Source organism: Mesoplodon bidens (assembly GCF_964165515.1).
Source record: "Mesoplodon bidens genome assembly, chromosome: Y".
In the NCBI taxonomy this organism is placed as follows: Eukaryota; Metazoa; Chordata; class Mammalia; order Artiodactyla; family Ziphiidae; genus Mesoplodon; species Mesoplodon bidens.
This window is the reverse complement of record NC_138180.1, coordinates 50,137,359-50,155,794: the sequence shown is the minus strand read 5'-3', so window position 1 is coordinate 50,155,794 and position 18,436 is coordinate 50,137,359. Positions and strand designations below refer to the sequence as shown.

General features: G+C 44.4%; 1 protein-coding gene across 2 annotated transcripts in view; it reads right to left on the bottom strand.

Annotated features, from left to right (window-relative positions):
• The window catches only part of LOC308609616 (neuroligin-4, X-linked), a 450,486-nt gene that overhangs the window by 327,634 nt on the left and 104,416 nt on the right, over positions 1–18,436 (bottom strand). The window contains exon 4 of one of the 2 annotated variants that reach the window (XM_081223341.1): positions 6,741–6,943. The gene's annotated coding sequence lies outside the window, so the exon portion shown is untranslated. Of the gene's footprint in view, positions 1–4,385; positions 4,635–6,740; positions 6,944–18,436 lie in introns of those variants that run through there. The other variant, XM_081223342.1, reaches the window with a different exon arrangement.

Genomic DNA, 18,436 nt, shown 5'->3' with positions numbered 1-18,436 from the left:
TTTTAATGGAGTATAATCTGTAAAAATATGGAATCACTATGCTGTCCACCTGAAACTAATAGAATTATGTAAATCAACTTAAATTTTTTAAAAATGAGTTCATGGCTGCCCACCACCTGGCCCATTCACAAAGGGTACTCGAGTAGGAAAAAACTGAAAACACTATAGGCACGCCACCTCAGTGGCTTGTGGTCTCCACACACACACCTCCCCAGTGCCCCGCACACCCCCATCCCCACTGGTTGTTTCTGAGACCACAGTTTGACGCCGCAGGCTAAGTAGCCAAAGCTGGCGGACCGTCAAGGTCACATAATCCACGTCCCTGCCACGGGTCTAAACCAAACACTGGTGATGCTGATAGATGAAACCTGGAACATGACACCATGTGCAAATCCCATCACCGCTGTAAGAACACAACCAAAGAGATCTTTTCCATGCTTCGCAAAAATAAACAGCGACTCACGGGTAATACACCTCTCATCACTGCCCGTCACAGTTTCTTTCAGTTTGATTCTTTTTTTTTTTTTTAAAGGATCCAAAAGCTTAACCAACTTTCTTTTTCACGTAGAAAAATCGGAGGTGAAATTCCCCATTTCAAAGAAGTGCACTTGGCAAAATATGGCTTCTTCCGCCAACACCGCCCCCCCCACCCGGAAACAAAGTTCCAACCAGCCAAACAAAAGCAAAAATGGTTACCAAAGGGGAAAGTGGTGGAGGGCTAAATTAGGAGTTTGGGATTAGATACACACCACTATATATATATATAACATAGATAAACAATGAGAACCTCCAATGTTTTGTAATAACCTATATGGGAAGAGAATCTGAAAAAAGAATATACACATATATATGTATAACTGAATCACTTTGCCGTACGCCTGAAATACAACAACTATACTCCAATTTAAAAAAAAAAAAATGAGAGATGAGTTGGGATGAGGGTGGATGCCTGCAGAAACCTAAGAGAGTCCATTTCACAGAAGGAAAGAGTAGAATGGGGGTGGTCAGGGGGAAGTGGCGAGTTACGAATCAAAGGTCATAAAGTTTAGATAAAGCAAGATGAGTATCTTCTAGATCTCCTGTACGATACTGGACCTACAGTCCACAGGACTATACTGTGCACTTAAACATGTGTTTAAGTGTACAGTATAGTGGATTCTCGTGTCACATGTTTTTACCTCAAAGCAATCAAAGAAAAAAACATACCCTTGGGATGATGACTTCGAGACGGAAAGATGACTTCATCATCCAATCAGGGATTAGCCTCTGGAAACCAAAATGATCACCGATAGCAACATATCAAACCAGGAAGGTCCAGTTGCCAGCCAAAAAGGAGCGCTCTGTTACCGTGGTAAGTCACTATTCATAAATAAAACCACCAAACAAAACTCTAGGTTCTTTCCCTTCATTTCCAAACAGCTATGAAAGCACATATGCCATTTCATTAATACGATCCTGAAATAAAGATCTGCCTCCAGGGAGGCCCTGTAGGGCTTACTCTTCCTCACTTCTTCCCTAATACGATTACTCTTTTCTCCTCTGGAATCAATTCAATAACACCTCACCTTACTAGACATTTCACGCTTGTTGGGGTTTGGTTCCTGTTCGGTCAGGCACACCTTCTGGGCAGTGCAGGGCGGGGCGGGGGCTGGTGCAGAGAAGATGCTCATTCTGGAAACTGGCCAATTCCCACAGGCAGGTGGCGCTCAGGGGTTCCACACACACCTGGGGCAGGTGATCTCAACAGGGAAGGTCTGAAGGCTGAAATCAGAGCCCTAAGTGGCCTGGCTGTTCTCCACTCATGTGCTCATTTTATGAGCCCTTTATTTCCTTTTTGTGTCGTATACCCACTGCAGACATAAATCCTTCTCAGAGGTATTTGTTCAAAGCCTATAAATGGCCAACCTCAAACTTCTAGGCGGTCCCACTGTTTTTTTCTCCCTTATTCATTTGTCGTACTCTGCCCGCCCCTAAGTAAAGGAGGAAGGGTTTCCCATCCCGCCACTCACGGAGCACAGAACAGAAGACGCTTTGAAAGGCCAAATGTAGGTTGTTTAGAGAAAAATGACAAAACTGGAAAATATTCATGGCGTGAATGGCCCATGAATGGCTTGCAGCCCACAACAGATGACCTAATTGCCTAGAACCACGTGGGCTCAATTTTGAGATTTTCACTGCCTCCCCTTATCCGGCCCAAAGCGGAATATCTGATTTGAAACTGGTAGCTGACAAGTTTAAGAAAGCAGCTGTCGCTACATCCAAGGCCTAGTCTGTCTTCGAATTTTTTAACATAATTAAGCGGCAAATGAAGTGTCTCTTCTGAAAAGATACAGTATCCAGGATATTTTTTTTTTTAATTGGGCAACTGACTTAAACTAAACCCTGAGCGTATTTTTCTCATTTGGGAATAAGTGTATACTGTTAAGCATCAAAAGCATTATAGAAAATATACAGCTGTGGTTGATATATTAAAAATCTGTTCCTTGCCCTTGACTCTCACATACAAAAATCAGCTCTCAGCGGGTTTGGAATTTAAGTATATTTTAACCAGAGAAGCCTGTCATCACAGTGAGGGCATTAAAGGACTTGAAATATTTTCATACGGTGGCTTCACTGGAATCACATAAATTCTGTCAACAGGTTGTACTGTTGACAATACCTAGCTGTGCAATAAAGGTTTAGAATCTGGAGTACCAATTAAAACGGAAGAACAGTAAAGCCACGCCAGACTCTGTGCACTTGAATATTTACTTTTGTGAGAACCCTCCCTGGGTTTTTTTGTTGTGGTCCAGGCATCAAAGGCCAATATTCTAAAGAGCTCTTAAAGAGATGGTTGCACATTCTGAAAGCACTGTAATGTGTATAGAGAGGAAACACTCTCATCTTTGTACAGAGACCAAGAAGCTTTCCACAAATTACTACAAAGGAAAAAACATGAAAAGGCCAAGTTCAGAAATAAAGAAAAACCCCACATACTTACTGCGGGTCTACATTCCAGGCCCCAAAAAGAGAACTTTTATATTGCCCACATCTATTCACTTGTAAATTTCAGAGCATGGAAATACCTGCTTTATCTACCTTATGTAGCAAACCGACACTTATCAACTATCTTATATCTATTTTTAGATTTGGGTATAAATTAGCTGGGTTTAAGGCCAAATGTACATTCAGCACTCTTTTTATTTAGGGGAAAAAAAAATACAAAGGAAAGCAACAATTCTTCCACCAAAGAAAAACGTGTCAAAACACCTTGAAAACGGCATCAAAGCACAGCCATTAGTATGAAAATGCAATTATCATTAACTCCCTGCTCGAAATCATGCCGGTTTCCAAAAAATTAAACCTGTCATTTTAATCCAGTAATTTAAAACTGATGAAGTAATTTTCCACTTGCTACTTATTGGCCCTCATGATTTTCTTACATGTGAAGGAAAATATTCTTTAAAATTGCCGTATATATATCTATATATAGAGATAAATATAGATATATATATAGATAGATCTCCAAGTACATTTCTTTGGGTAACAGAATATTGAAGTTTTAATCTAGGAAAAAAAATATTTGCAGAGGTCTCCGTGAGATTCTTATGTTCTTACTTTAGGGATGCATTTTTAAAATCCACATTTTTTAAATCTGGAAATAAGGGATGAATGCAGCCATGTGCCAAAACACTCACCCCCCCCCCCACACACACACTCTGCTGCATCTACACAGGGAAATCTACCCTGAGGTTTTCAAGGGCGGCTGTTAACCTCTTTCCAAAGCCCACTAGAGGCAACTAAAGGCATGAAAAATTCCCCAGCCCCTCTATCTGCCCCCAGAAAGATGTAGATTTCTGTGCCACCGGACCCCTTCTCCGGGCTCTCTCATTCTCTAGGAAAAAGCTAAGCATCGCCATTCAAACCACGCCGTTCTCTTAGCAGCTGAGGTTGCTTTGTTCTGATGGAAAGTCAGGTCTTGAAACCCCGGTTAATTTCTAGATGAAGTATATACCTACCGACGATGCCTTATGCACGCACTCCTACGTTGCCTGCAGAACCCTACACAAACTGGAAATTCTGCTCCCTCAGGATATAACTAAGTCTCCCCAAACTTTCTTTTCTTTTTTCGTTCTTTTTTCCTCTGCGTCCCGTCCCTCCAATCGTGGTAAAGGCTGACTCCGAAAAGGAGCTAGCTCGTACCACCTCGCATCACAAAACAGTTAAACGCAGCGCGCTCAGGATGTGGAGGCCGGGTCAGCCAGGGGACCCCTTCAGACAGCCTAGGCTAGGAGCACAGAAAGCCGTTTCCCCGAAACTGACCCAGTAGGAAAAAAAAAAAAAAAAGGAAATCAAGGGAAGAATCCACACTACCACCTTGTGGATTCTGCTCGCAAGAACAGTACCTGCTGAGTTCGATACCCGCCGCCGGACACACCTCACCCCAAATCTCCCAAGTTGGGTCCACATGACGGAGGGCGAGCCGCGGGCCCGGCTCACGGCAGGCGCGCGCGCGCTCTCGGCTTCACTCCCGACGCGCGCTCCCAGAGCGGGCGCGAGCCGCCTTCCCCGGCCCCCGACGCGGCCTCCTGCGCCCCGCCCCCCTCCCGCCGGCCCGAGAGAGCGGCCTCGTGGCTCCAAAAATAGATGAAAAGAGGCCCACACCTGCTGGTCGGTTCAGAGAAGGGAGTCACACCAGAGGAAAACCCGCAGCCAAAAAAAAAAAAAAAACCCACAAAAAAACAAAGCAGAAAAGGGCGAGGGGCGGGAGGGAGGCAGAAGACGTCCTCCGGGCGCCCCTCGCCCTCCGAGGGGGACTTCCGTTCCTAGGGCGGCCCCGGCCAGGCCCCGAGGGTGCGCGGGGGGACCCCCGGCCCCCGCCCCCGCCGCTTCGGGGAGAAAGGATGCTGTGTCTGGCGGCGGGCAGGCGCCGGAATGGTGCGCCGGGCCCAGGGATGCGCGGGGCCCCGGGCCCGGATCCGGGGGCGCACCGCCCGGGGGGGCCGGGCGGAGAAATCGAACCTACCGGTTCTCGGAGGGGCGAAGAAGCCGGGGGAGGGGAGGGGAGGGGTGCGGTCGGGGACGGGCGGGGAAAGAGGGGGCGTCTGGGAGACTGAACGGTGCCCGCGCGCCCTGAAGAGGCGGCGGGCTTCCCGGAGAGCCGGAGCGGAAGGGAGGGAACACTCGTGGGCTGGGGTCGGGGTGCAGCCGGGACCTCGGCTTCTCCTCCGGCCGCCGCCGGCCCGCGACCCCCGCACCGTCTGCGGCCGAGCGGCACGCCTGTTCGGCCCGCTGGAGCGGGACGGGGGTCAGGCCGAGCCGCGCGGGAAAGGGCAGGGGGCGGCGGCGGGGGTCGGGATGCAATCGGCTGGGAAAGCGTAGGAGCCGGGCGGGATCCAAAGCGCGGGACGGCTGCGAGCTTTGGGATACGGCGGGGGGGGGGGGGGGGATGGAGCGAGGGAGGGGGGGAGGGTTGTCTGTTACGTGGCCCAAGGCTCTGCGGGTGGTCCGCACCTCCGAACCGAGTCCCCGGACCTCCGCCCCCCGCCTCCGGCGAGAGGACCGGCCCGCCGTGCGCCCCGCGGGCTCTGCTCCCGGAACGAGGGTTCTCCGTGGGCACCGACGGGGGTCCGCATCCCCGGAGACCCCGGCTAGGGCGCCCAGCGCCGGTCCCCGCAGCTGCCAACTTTTGTGGTCCTCGGGGAGAAGCGGGCAGCTCGGGGACGGCGCTCGGGCGGCAGCTGCGAGCCCCGCGCAGACGTGCAGGCCAGACCCAAAGGCTCCCGAAGCAGCAACGCCACCAACCGCCCTCACTCCTCCTCGCGCCCTCCATGTCCCGCCGCTTGCCTTCCCACAGCCCACACGCACGGCTGAAGGGCGGATGGCCGTGGGAGGGCAGGTGGCCCGCTCCCCAGCTTTGCAGAAACGGCGCTAAGCTATTTCGTCTTCACCCGGGGTCTCCAGCGCGCCCGGGTCGCTCCCCAGCAAAGCCCAACCAGGTCCTAATCAATCACGTGCGTTATTTCGTGCATCACACAAGCCGTCATCTTATTCAAGGCCAGCAGAGGAAGGAGGGGGAAAAAAATCGCTTAATGCAAACCCAGCCAAGCCTGTTTTCCCTTTTTCTCTCTGGTTAACCCAAAAAAATGCACCCGGGGAGGTGGTAGCTGACAGTTTCCTTAAAGAAGGAGGAGGAGAAAAAAGCCCGTGATGGCTCACAGTTTCCAGAAGTGCTCCTGGCTTCCCCACCAGTCCTGCTTTGCAGAGATCTGGCACTTTGCTCTTTCTCTCCCTGTACTGCAGATGTATTTTTTTTTTCTTCCTGTGTCCGCCACACTTCTGTTTATTTGTATGTAACACAGCGCTATTTTGTAAACACATCACACACGGCCCCAGAGCCGTTCAAATAGCTGATTGCAGCAAAACGCTTCCAAACCACGGTGGTCCCAATTTTTTTAAGTCATGAGAAAAAAAAATGTACTGTTTCTGTAGAGATGTGCACGAAGCTTGCACAGGACACGCCGTACATATATGTCCACACTCCCACCCACACCTAAGAAACGGAGCGACCGATGGAAGAAAAACTCCTATCCAAATTTTCAAAATTAAAAAAAACAATTTTTTTAAATGTCGGATGAAGTGGAGCGCAAACGTTAGCAGTCGGGCTTATCATCTTTTGCTGGGAAGCACACATCAGTCAAAACGTTAAATAGGCTTTAAAAAAAAAAAACAACCCAGACACATCTTAAAACGGCACCTACCTTAGCCGTGGAAAAGCTGCATCGGCTGTAAGTGTTCTTTTTATGCATCCAGATTTTTCCAGGGACCGAGGCTATGATTCAGGAGGATGTACTAAGTCCAAGCGCCTTGGCTTTCTCGAATCCCAACTGGATTTGCTCCCCCGAAGAAACGCGAGGACCACCGACACTGCCGTTTGCAGGAAATTCGTTGTTTCTGTCGTAGTCTGACGGGGGAGAAGAAACAGGAACACAGTCGGAGAAGGAAGAGCCGCGTTACGTCTGAATAAGAGCTCTGTATGTAGAGACAGAGACCCGTCTGCAAGAAAGAGAGAGATTGAAGCGAGAGGTCCTGATGGCTCCCAGCTCCCCCTCTGCTATTGGACCAAACTGAATGAAATTTACAAAGCCAGCAGCCAATAGATCCCCGCGGTCGGCCCCATCGCTACAGAAACCACATCCACGGCTACAAGCGCATGCAAAGAGCAGCTAATCCCAGTGCAAACCAGCTGGAACAGAGAGATTCCGGCGCCGCCGGGGTGGTGGAACAGGTGAGCGCGCTTCTCACTGGGCCACTGTGCCAGAGCGCACGGGAAAGCTTCCCTGCGCTCTCCAGATACCCTTCAGGGACACCACACACGCTGCCGTATTTGCAAACACTTTTAACCCTTTAAGGCTATGCTATCCAAGGGTGCGTGCCAGCAGTGCAAGCTCTTGCCCGGGGGTCAGGCTGACAGATGTGTTACTGTTTCTGGATGGTATTCGGCTTGTACTGGGAAACAATGATAGATAGATAGATAAATTAGCAAAATTAGAATGAAGACCTGTAAAGGACACAACCTCTTTTATGCCCAGGCGATGGGTTAATACCTTTTGGCGTTTTTGTTTGGTTGGTTTTTTTTGCGTTGGGACTTCGTTGCCGTGCGTGGGCTTCTCAATGTGGTGGCTTCTCTTGTTGCCGAGCACAGGCTCTAGGCGCATGGGCTTCAGTAGTTGTGGCTCGTGGGCTCTAGAGCGCAGGGTCAGTAGTTGTGGCACACGGGCTTAGTTGCTCCGCGGCATGTGGGATCTTCCCGGACCAGGGCTCGAACCCCTGTCCCCTGAACTGGCAGGCAGATTCTTAACCACTGCACCACCGGGGAAGCCCCTGTTTGTTTCTTATACAGTAGTGGTTTTGATGAATGAACTATTGAAGAAGTTTCTAGCATCTGCCAGTTCTATTGAAATACCCCTCTTCACTTTTGGGATCCAGGATTTCATCTTTTCCAGCCAACTCAGAATTTGGTAATAGGACCTGGTATTTATCACTGGGTTAGAGGTAGCTGGCTGTCAGTCGCGTGATGTCTGAAGCTCCCCTCTGATAAATCAGGGAAGGCTATAGAGTGCTGTGGCAGTCTGAACACAGATTCTCAAACTAGACTGCTTGGGTTCAAGTGGCATATGACCTTCGCTGTGTGTTTAAATACTTCGTCTGGGTTTCTGCCTCTGTAACGTGGAGAAGACAAAAGTAATCACCTTGTGATATCCTTGTGATGTGATATGTGATACAGGACTAGGCATGCAAGGAGCTCCAAATAAATGTCTGTTTTTCTTAACCTTATTTCACGGGACTGTGGACTTACTTACTGAAGGAAAAACATAATGTCTTCCATCCATAGGACATTGTCACAATTGCTTCTGCATTTAGGCAGCAAACTCAGGCATCCAACCTGCTGTCATTATTTGGTGTGACGGCACAATTAGCGATTCCTCAGGAGTTTTAAGAGAAGGACTCTTGGGGAAGATAGCCAATAGTGGGGAAGGTGATAAACGCTGATTTAGGGGACCTAGTTTCAGGTCGAGTGTCTTAACCCTGCTAGCGTTCACCTGTTGGAAAGTCTGTTAGGTTCTGTGAACCTTAGGGAACAGATCCTTTAAACAGTGATGAAAATAGCTCTCTGTGGTTCCTTGGGACAAATAAATGAGATAACAGGCAGGAAAACATGCATCACCAAAAAGATGTCTATATATACCATACATACAGGTACAGAGAGAATGCTGTTTTCATCAGTTATATATACACAAAATAGATATATAATCTAATAATAGAAGAAATATACATATGTTTTATATAAATATATATTTTTCTTCTATCATTTAATAATTATTTAAGATCCAATAACATAATAGTATCGCTAATAAGTGTAGTTTTCCCCCCAAATTAGTAACACACATAACTGTAGACACAAAAATATAGATATAGACAGATATAGATGTCTCTCTCTATATATAGACATCTATTCTTCCCAAAGTAGAGTTTAGAAGCAGAGACTTGAGTTAAACACAATAACTTAGAGCAGGCCAGAAAGTCACTGGCTTTGCCGAGAAAGTGTGAATTCACTGATTTATTTATACACTTATCAGGTATCTCTTGAGCACAGGCATAATCCTAAGCGCTAAAAATGCATTTGTGAGTAACACTCATCCATTTATTTTTGAAGAAGCATACCGTCTAGTGGATAAGGGAGCCAACAGCGTAAGAAAAAAGTGATCACCAGAAGGTGTGAAAGTACCTATGACGTATGAAGTCATAGGCATCCATGCAGATGGAACTGATGGAGAAAACAGTCTCCAGAGAAAGAGTGCTCTCAGCAGAGAAGGCACCGTAGCAGAGAAGAACCAACCTGCCTCCCTGTTCAATCTATTCCATTCGCTCTAACCTTTGTGCTCTGTTGTCTGTGCTTAGGCAGGCTGGCTGTGCATCTTTTGTAGAAGAATGTTGCCTAGAGCCTGAAATATACATGACACCGCATTCTTAAGGCTCTGCCTTGCAGGCTTGACCATTAAAGGCATAATAAAAAGTTGCGGAACAGAAAAGGACAATTGTGGGCTGTTCCCTGGCGGTCCACTGGTTAGGGCTCAGCGCTTTCACTATCGTGGCCTGGGTCCAATCCCCGGTGATGGAACTGAGATTCCCACAAGCGGTGGCCCGTGCAGATTGAAAAAAGAAAGAAAGAAAGAAAGTAACAATTGTTGAAGTTTTCTTGGAACATTGTATTGTGACCACAACCGGTCAATACCTCCTCGCGTTTTAGTAAAAAAAGAAGCCTGGATTCTATTCTACTGGATTCTACTCTACCTCCGGTCAGATGGTGCTTTGGGACATTTCTCAGTCTCCTGGCTTCCCGAATAAAGTCCTTATTCGTTGCCCCAACACTTCCTCTCTAGATTTATGGGCCTGTCGTGCGGTGAGCAGTGCAAGCTTGGAATGGGTAACAGAATGGTAAATAAACATGCATCAGGTGCAGCAGTTGGGGGAAAAAACATGGAAACAGCACAGAGAAAGGCACAGCAGTGACAACCTGTATGTGGGGATATGGAATACACAGGGTTTTGGGGATGGGCAGGGTAGAGAGGGTGAAAAGAAGAGAGATAAGACGAGGGGGTGAAGAATTCCTCTGAGACCTATTTATGGAGGGTCTTGAATACCATGCTGAATGGCTGGAATTTATCCAGCAGGCAGTGGGGCACCAAAAACATATGTTAAGCAGGGGGTAGGGGAGGAATCATCAGATTTATATTTTAGGGCAACTGCTCTGGTGGCAATGAGAAAAAGGGGCCACAGGAGCAGGAGACAGAAAGCAAAGGTCCACTTTCTGAGACTGCTGCACGGACGGATCCTAGAGAAGTGAAGTCCTGAGTAAGAGGGAGAGAGAGAGACAGACAGACAGAAAGAGAGGAAGGAAGGAAGGAAGAAAGAATGACCCTGTTGGGATTTTTAAAAAGTACTTAAAGAGCCAGAGTATTATTTTAAGAACAAGTGAATGTATACTTGTATGAGTTTATAATTTCCCCTAATCCTGACTTCCTCACGTAACGCCAGGAAAAGCAAGAACCCAACTTAACCATCGGGAGAACAGATTGTACGATAATACAGAAAAAAAAAAAAAATGTTATACAGTTTTAAATCCGGGGTTCTTGGAAGAGAGAATTCTTCATGTTTCCATTTGGAATCTAATTATGGAGTATGGCGAGTTGGGGAGACATGTCATAAAAAGGTATTAAACAATAGGGTCCAGAGAAGGACCCATTGCTATAGGGGCTGGATTTGATTCACAAGAACGGGAAGGAGCCTGAGAAATAATCTATAAGGTACCATAGCTGCCTCTGATGCGTGCAGCAACCTTGAACGATTCTAACCTACATTCTGATATAACGTTCGTGTTCCCATGGGCCTGACATGTTCAACACTAAATGCAATACCTGCCTACGCCAGGTAGATGATCAGGCAATACTAACTCATACTGGCTCCATCAGTACAATGGGGAAAATAAAATAGAACTATGATTATGTAGGATAATAATTATTAGTGCAATACTAATATACACTACTTTGTATTACCACACACTATTGGAGATACAAATATGAATAACCTGTAAGGTGCTTAAAATCTAAGGCAGTGATAAATCAGGCTCTTCGAATACTAAAATCCAAGGTAGTATATGGTCTGTGCCATCTTAGAAGCATAGGAGAGGCATAGCAGGCTCCCTGTAGGGATGAGGAGAAAATTCTTCAGAGATAAACAAGGTTTTCATGGGGAACTGGAGAGGTGGGGAATCCTTCCAAATGAACAAATCTGGAAAAAAAAAAAAAGCCATGGAGTAGGTAGGGGCTCTGAAAGTTGAAGGCACCTAACTGTGAGCCAGGTAGCTTGTTTAGCTAGTCTCATTCCATCTTACTTTATACTCCAAAGTGCCCGAGGAACCTTGTCCTTTCAATGATACAAAAGTAGACTTCAGACCAGTTGAACTTGAATTCTCATGAATTCCAGGTTAATGTCAATCACTTAAATGAGGTTTTCACATAACTAGTTTACTAGTATGTACCTTTTCATACATGTAAATATCATTATAGAAATTTAGTTAGAAGAGACACAGAGATGGACCCCATTGGTTTTGTGGGTGAAGTGTTTTCTACGCTTTAAGGAGAGATGTTCAAGTTTGTATTTTCCAACAAGAAGGTTGTACATTCCTCTAATTCAATTTTTGCACCTGAGAAATGAAAATAAAAAATAAATAAAATCCTCCTGGGTGGCAGTCTGCTCCCAGGCCCTACAATGCTCTTGTCCTTCTGTTATTTTAGACCCCCCAAAACACCATTAATTATGCAAGATGCATATACTGTGTGGCAATATGCTCTGACTTTCCATCTGATTTTTAAAAATACTTTGCTAGTTATTATTTCATTGCTGGACATGATGAGCCGAAATGACTTTTAAATGGCCCTGATTTTTTAAAAAGGGTTCAAGCTCCTGAATTTCAGTACATTCATTGAGGCTGAGAAACCCATTAGCTACTGCCTTTGTATGAAAACCAAAGACACTGGATCCCAGTAAGTGGCCCCAAATAGAGTTTGTTTGTTTGTTTATTTATGGCTGCGTTGGCTCTTCGTTGCTGCGCGTGAGCTTTCTCTAGTTGTGGCGAGCAGGGGCTACTCTTCCTTGTGGTGCGCGGGCTTCTCATTGCGGTGGCTTCTCTTGTTGCGGAGCACGGGCTCTAGGTGCGTGGGCTTCGGTAGTTGTGGCATGCAGGCTCAGTAGTTGTGGCTTGCGGGCTGTAGAGCACAGGCTCAGTAGTTGTGGCACACGGGCTTAGTTGCTCCACGGCATGTGGGATCTTCCCAGACCAGGGTTCAAACCCATGTCCCCTGCATCGGCAGGCAGATTCTTCACCACTGCGCCACCAGGGAAGTCCCCTAGAGTTCATTTTTAAATGAACTTGCAGCAACTTTCCCACCGTTATTGCCTAAGTCTTTATAAACTTATTTCCAGGGTACTTATATATATAAGTATATATGCATATATATATATATATACACACACACACACACACACACGATACACACACACACATATATATTCAGGCATACATACATACATATACAGATGTATATATATAATACATAAAGTATATATGATAGAGAGGGGTTATATATTATATGTAAGGTTATATAATATATATATTTATATATTATAGTTTATAATTTTTAATATATTTATATAATGTAAATGGTTATATATAATACATATAATATACAGGCACACCTCAGAGATACTGTGGGTTCAGTTCCAGACCACCACAATACAGTGAATTTCTAAATAAAGTCAACAGGTTTTTTTGGTTTCCCAGTGCATATAAAAGTTATGTTTAGAGTTGACCGTAGTCTATTAAGTGTGCCATAGCATTATGTCTTAAAAAATGTCCATACTTCGATTAAAAAATACTTTATTCTAAAAAATGATAACTATCATCTGAGCCTTCAGCAAGTCATAACAGCAACATTAAAGATCATGTGGGTCACAGATACCATAACAAATACAATTATAATGTAAAAGTTTGAAATATTCTAAGAATTACCAAAATGTGACACAGAGACATGAAGTGAGAAAATGCTGTTGGAAAAATGGCCCCAATAGACATGCTTGAAGCTTGGTTGCCACCAACTTTCAATGTGTAAAAAAACAAAACAAAACAAAACAATATCTGTGAAGTACAATAAAGCAAAGTGCAATAAAATGAGGTATGTTTGTATAGCATTATATGTGACATATACAGGGTTTTATATATACATGTTATATATAACCCCTCTGTATAATATGTAAATATATAGACATCATATATACATATATAAAATACATTATAGAGATGTTTATATTCCCAGAATGGTTGATTGATTCCTGATTCTGTCCTTGTATGCTTGTTCTGTGTGCACACACGACCTCACTTCCTACTTTATACCTTATACTTCAGGTAATCTATATTTAAAAAGAAAGAAGTTTACTACTGTAGAGACAAAATAAGAACTGGCATAGATGTGCTTTGTTTATTGATGCAAAGAACCTTCTGTCTTACTAGTGACCTGTACCAGCTATACCAGCAGGGAAATAGAACTTCTCTGGTGAACGGAACATGGTTTATAATTTCAGTTTAAGTAAGATGAGGTTGACCAAAATATTGTTAGCACCATTACTCTCTTGTATCCTTTCAAACTCAAGGTTTATTTTGGAATCTTTTCTTTAAAATCATCATTTCAATTTTTTTTTATCCTTCCTTGAGAGGAGAGGGAAAGTATTGCCAATTGTGCTTTGCATGTGACATGTAAACATATGTGGATTTGCATACATGTGGAACTAGAGCAGGAAGAAGATGTATATTAATACGAATGGACTCGTTTTGAATAGAGATCAACTTCTGTTCTAAGGCATTGGTACAAGAGTAATAAGATAATGTTTTCCTGGAATAGTCAAGAATGACACAAATGACACAGAAAACGGTCACACCTGTGTAATATCTTCGTATCAAGAAACTGATGTAAAATATGGCACAAATGAACCCATCTACAAAACAGTAACAGACTCACAGACATAGAGAACAGACTTGTGGTTGCCATGGGGGAAGGGGAAGGTGGAGGGATGGACTGGGAGTTTGGGGTCAGCAGATGCAAACTAGTATATAGAGAATGGATAAACAACAAGGTCCCACTGTACAGCACAGGGAACCATATTCAATATCCTGTGATAAACCATCATGGAAAAGAATACAAAAAAGAATGTATATCTAGACATATAACGAGTCACTTTGCTGTACAGCAGAAATTATAACACTGTAAACCAACTATACTTCAATTAAAAAAAAAAAAAAAGGAAAGAAACGGATGGTATCTTTTGGCCAAAACTTGGTGAAGAACTGAAATCCTCAGTCCAGCAGCCTGTGAGAAGAAACTGAATCCCACCAACCACCATGTGATAGAGGAAATGGATTCTTCCCCACTCGAGTTTTCTGCTGAGACTCCAGCCCCAGCTGACACCTGGATTGCAGCCTACGAACATCTTGTTGCAGAGGACTGACTCAGCCAAGCTATGCTCCAGCTGTAGCCGCTGTGTGTCCCAGTCTCTACATCTGATAATGTGTTACACTGTGACAGATAGCTAATGTTACTTAAACACATAGGTATGTCTGCATGTATGCACGGATGTATATGGATGTGGAGGGCTGTAAACAAGCTGCAGCGATCAGGATCGTAAAAGAATGTTGATCAAGTCGAACCAAGATGCTAAAGATTTTACAATTTGCAGCATGGTTGGGACAGCTCTTCGAGAGACACCACAGACGAATGAACCAGAGGAAGGAGTACGTCATCTGCTCGTGAAGGCTGACAAAAGGTATCAACTTAGGAAGAGGCGGAGCTTGACAACCAAATCTGTACTTCCTGCATCCAGCAAAATAGATTTTCTGTGCTCTGGCTGAGAACTGTTTCACACTCATCAACACCCCTGATGTTTGCACAATTTGTCACATCAGGGAATGATTAGGGAACCCACCCTCTATCTGGTCAGCTCTGTGCTAGCCAGGATGTGAGACTCTTGGAGATACTACGCAATTCCAAAGGATTTATAATTTCTTGATATAATCACTCATTCCCCCCACATCCTCCTGCAGAAAAATTCATTCCACCTCCCCTCATTTCAAAGTATGTTGACCTTCTGATAGCACTTAAACCACCTACTCCCGGTGGCACACAGAGGGCGTGTGTGTCTGTGTATGTGCATGCATCTTGTCCGCAGGACTGTAGGCTGCATTTAGATATCTATCCCTAATGCCTCACTTTAAAAATATTTACTATTTTTTAGAGTTACCATATGATCCAGCAATCCCACTCCTGGGCATATATCCAGAAAAGACAAAAACTGTAACTAGAAAAGATACACATACCCAAATGTTCATAGCAGCACTATTTACAATAGCCAAGACATGGAAGCAACCTAAATGTCCATCGAGAGATGAATGGATAAAGAAGATGTGGTACATATATACCATGGAATATTACTCAGCCATAAAAAGAACGAAATAATGCCATTTGCAGGAACATGCATGGACCTAGAGATGATCATACTAAGTGAAGTAAGTCAGACAGAGAAAGACAAATACCATATGATGTCACTTATCTGTGGAATGTAAAAAATTATACAAATGAATTTATTTATAAAACAGAAATAGAAAACATCACAGACATAGAAAATGAACTTATGGTTACCAAAGGGGAAAGCGGGGAGGGATGACTTAGGAGTTTGGGATTAGTGTATATAAACTACTATACATAAAATAGATAAAAACAAGGTCCTACCGCATAGCAACAGGGAACTAAATACAATATCCTGTAATAAGCTATAATGGAAAATAATCTGAAAAAATATATATAACTGAATTACTCTGCTGTACATCTGAAACTAACACAACATTGTAAATCCACTATACTTCAGTTAAAGAAAAGGTGTGTTAGTTTTAATATAACAAAATGAAATATAACAAAAGTTGAATTTTGTTTCCTCTTTTTCAGTTCACTTTCATCTCATAAATTGGGCAGATTTGTCCAGAAACATCAGTGGAAATTTACTGGGAAGGATAGATGTTACCTTGTCTTCCTACATCGCATTCCTGAGGGTTGAGATTTCCCCCTTGGGTAGACCACAATTAAATCATTTGCCAATGTGATCTAATCCCGTGTTACAGTCTTGAGCCTTCTGATATGAAGTCACATGGCTTTACTAATAACATGAAAGGGTTGAAGTCCCAGATCCACACAATCCCCTTGCCCACTGCATTGCCATTTGCTAGTCACGCTCGAACATAGCTAGCATGATTAAGGATTATAAACAAGCCCTCTCTGTTAGCAACTGGGGATCAAGAGTCTTTAATGGGGGCACCTAGCACATGGGTTGCAAGACTACAGAGGAATATATTTATTCCAAGCTGGCCAATTTAAAGAAAATAAGAATTATTTATAGATCATATTTTTTGTTATAAATTTATTATTTTTTTTATTTTACTTTTGGCTATGTTGGGCCTCCGTTGCTGCATGCAGGCTTTCTCTAGTTGCGGCGAGCGGGGTCTACTCTCCGTTGCGGTGCGCGGGCTTCTCATTGTGGTGGCTTCTCTTGTTGTAGAGCACGGGCGCTAGGCATGCGGGCTTCAGTAGTTGTGGCTCGTGGGCTCTAGAGCGCAGGCTCAGTAGTTGTGGCGCACGGGCTTAGCTGCTCCTCGGCATGTGGGATCTTCCGGGACCAGGGCTCGAACCCGTGTCCCCTGCATTGGCAGGCGGATTCTTAACCACTGTGCCACCAGGGAAGCCCTAGATCATATTTTTTAATTCACATGAAAAGTGTGTTTCATAGTACTAAGGACAAATAATCTCTCCCTCACTCTCTCTCTTGGTCTCTCTTGCTTCTCTCCCTCTTCCCCCGCCCCCCCCTCTCTCTCTCTCTCACACACACACACACACACACACACTTTTTTTTAAGACTGTGCAGCAGGAAGCAGGGATTAGATCTTCGAGCAAGTTCTCCTGTTTCTTGCAGGGACCTCACAGGTCCTCCGGGCTTCAGGATGCATCTTGTGTCTCCCTTGAGAAGCCCTGGACAGCCTCAGACCTCAGCCTCTCTCAGACCCGTCCACTTGTCCATGGGCACTTGGGGCTGCCTCTTCCAGGACAGCCTTCCCCTGGCCAGTCTCCAGGCCCCTGCAGCCACCCTCCCAAGCCTATAATGGTGGGGGAAGGATGAGACTCAGAGGCTCAGGGGTCCCCAGCCTGAGATGTTTTTGTCCATAAACAATCACTGTGGGATCTCCTTCATGGCGCAGTGGTTAAGAATCCACCTGCCAATGCAGGGGACATGGGTCTGAGCCCTGGGGTGGGAAGATCCCACATGCCGCGGAGCAACTAAGTCCGTACGCCAAAACTACTGAGCCTGCACTCTAGAGCCCACGAGCCACAACTACTGAGCCCACGTGCCACAACCACTGAAGCCCGTGTGCCTAGAGCCCGCACTCTGCAACAAGAGAAGCCACCACAATGAGAAGCCCATGCACCGCAACGAAGAGTAGCCCCCGCTCACCACAACTAGAGAAAGCCCACACACAGCAAAGAAGACCCAATGCAGTGAAAAATAAATAAATAAAAATTTAAAAAAAAATAGTAAACATTTAAAGAAAAAGAAATGGGAAATGACAGTGACAAATAGTAATGGAAATGACAAGATCTGCATTCTCAACAGGGGTGATATGTATCACTTTCAAGGGGGTAAAAACTGGTTCTTAAGGGGCAATAAAAATCTTACTCTTTGAATATATATATATATATATATATATATATATATATATATATATATATATACACTCAAAGTTATATATATGTATATTTATATATACACTCAGAATAAGACATATATATATATATATGTTCCATATATATGGATATATATGGATATATGTTCCATATATATGGATATATATGGATATATATTCCATAAGCAAATGTAGAGTATATCTGTGATCCACGGTATTAAAATAACATGGGGATGGGAACTTTGGAAAACATGTTTACAAATTCTTCCTAGGGGTAATGGGTGGATAATTAACAATAGTTTGATAAATACTGCTACAAGGCATCGAACATATGAGAGAAGGGACAAATTATATATTAGTTTCTTCAAATAGCATCAATAGCCTCTCGCCAAAAGTAAATGAAGAAGAATTTATTAGTGTGTACAAGCTCCATACCCTGCAAGACACTTGAATGAGTTCCAAAAATGGTATTAAGGCATGGTCCTCAAGAAACGTTAATTGATACACATGGAAAACACATATGTGAAGCATGACATCACGCTGAAAAGTATTTAACCATCG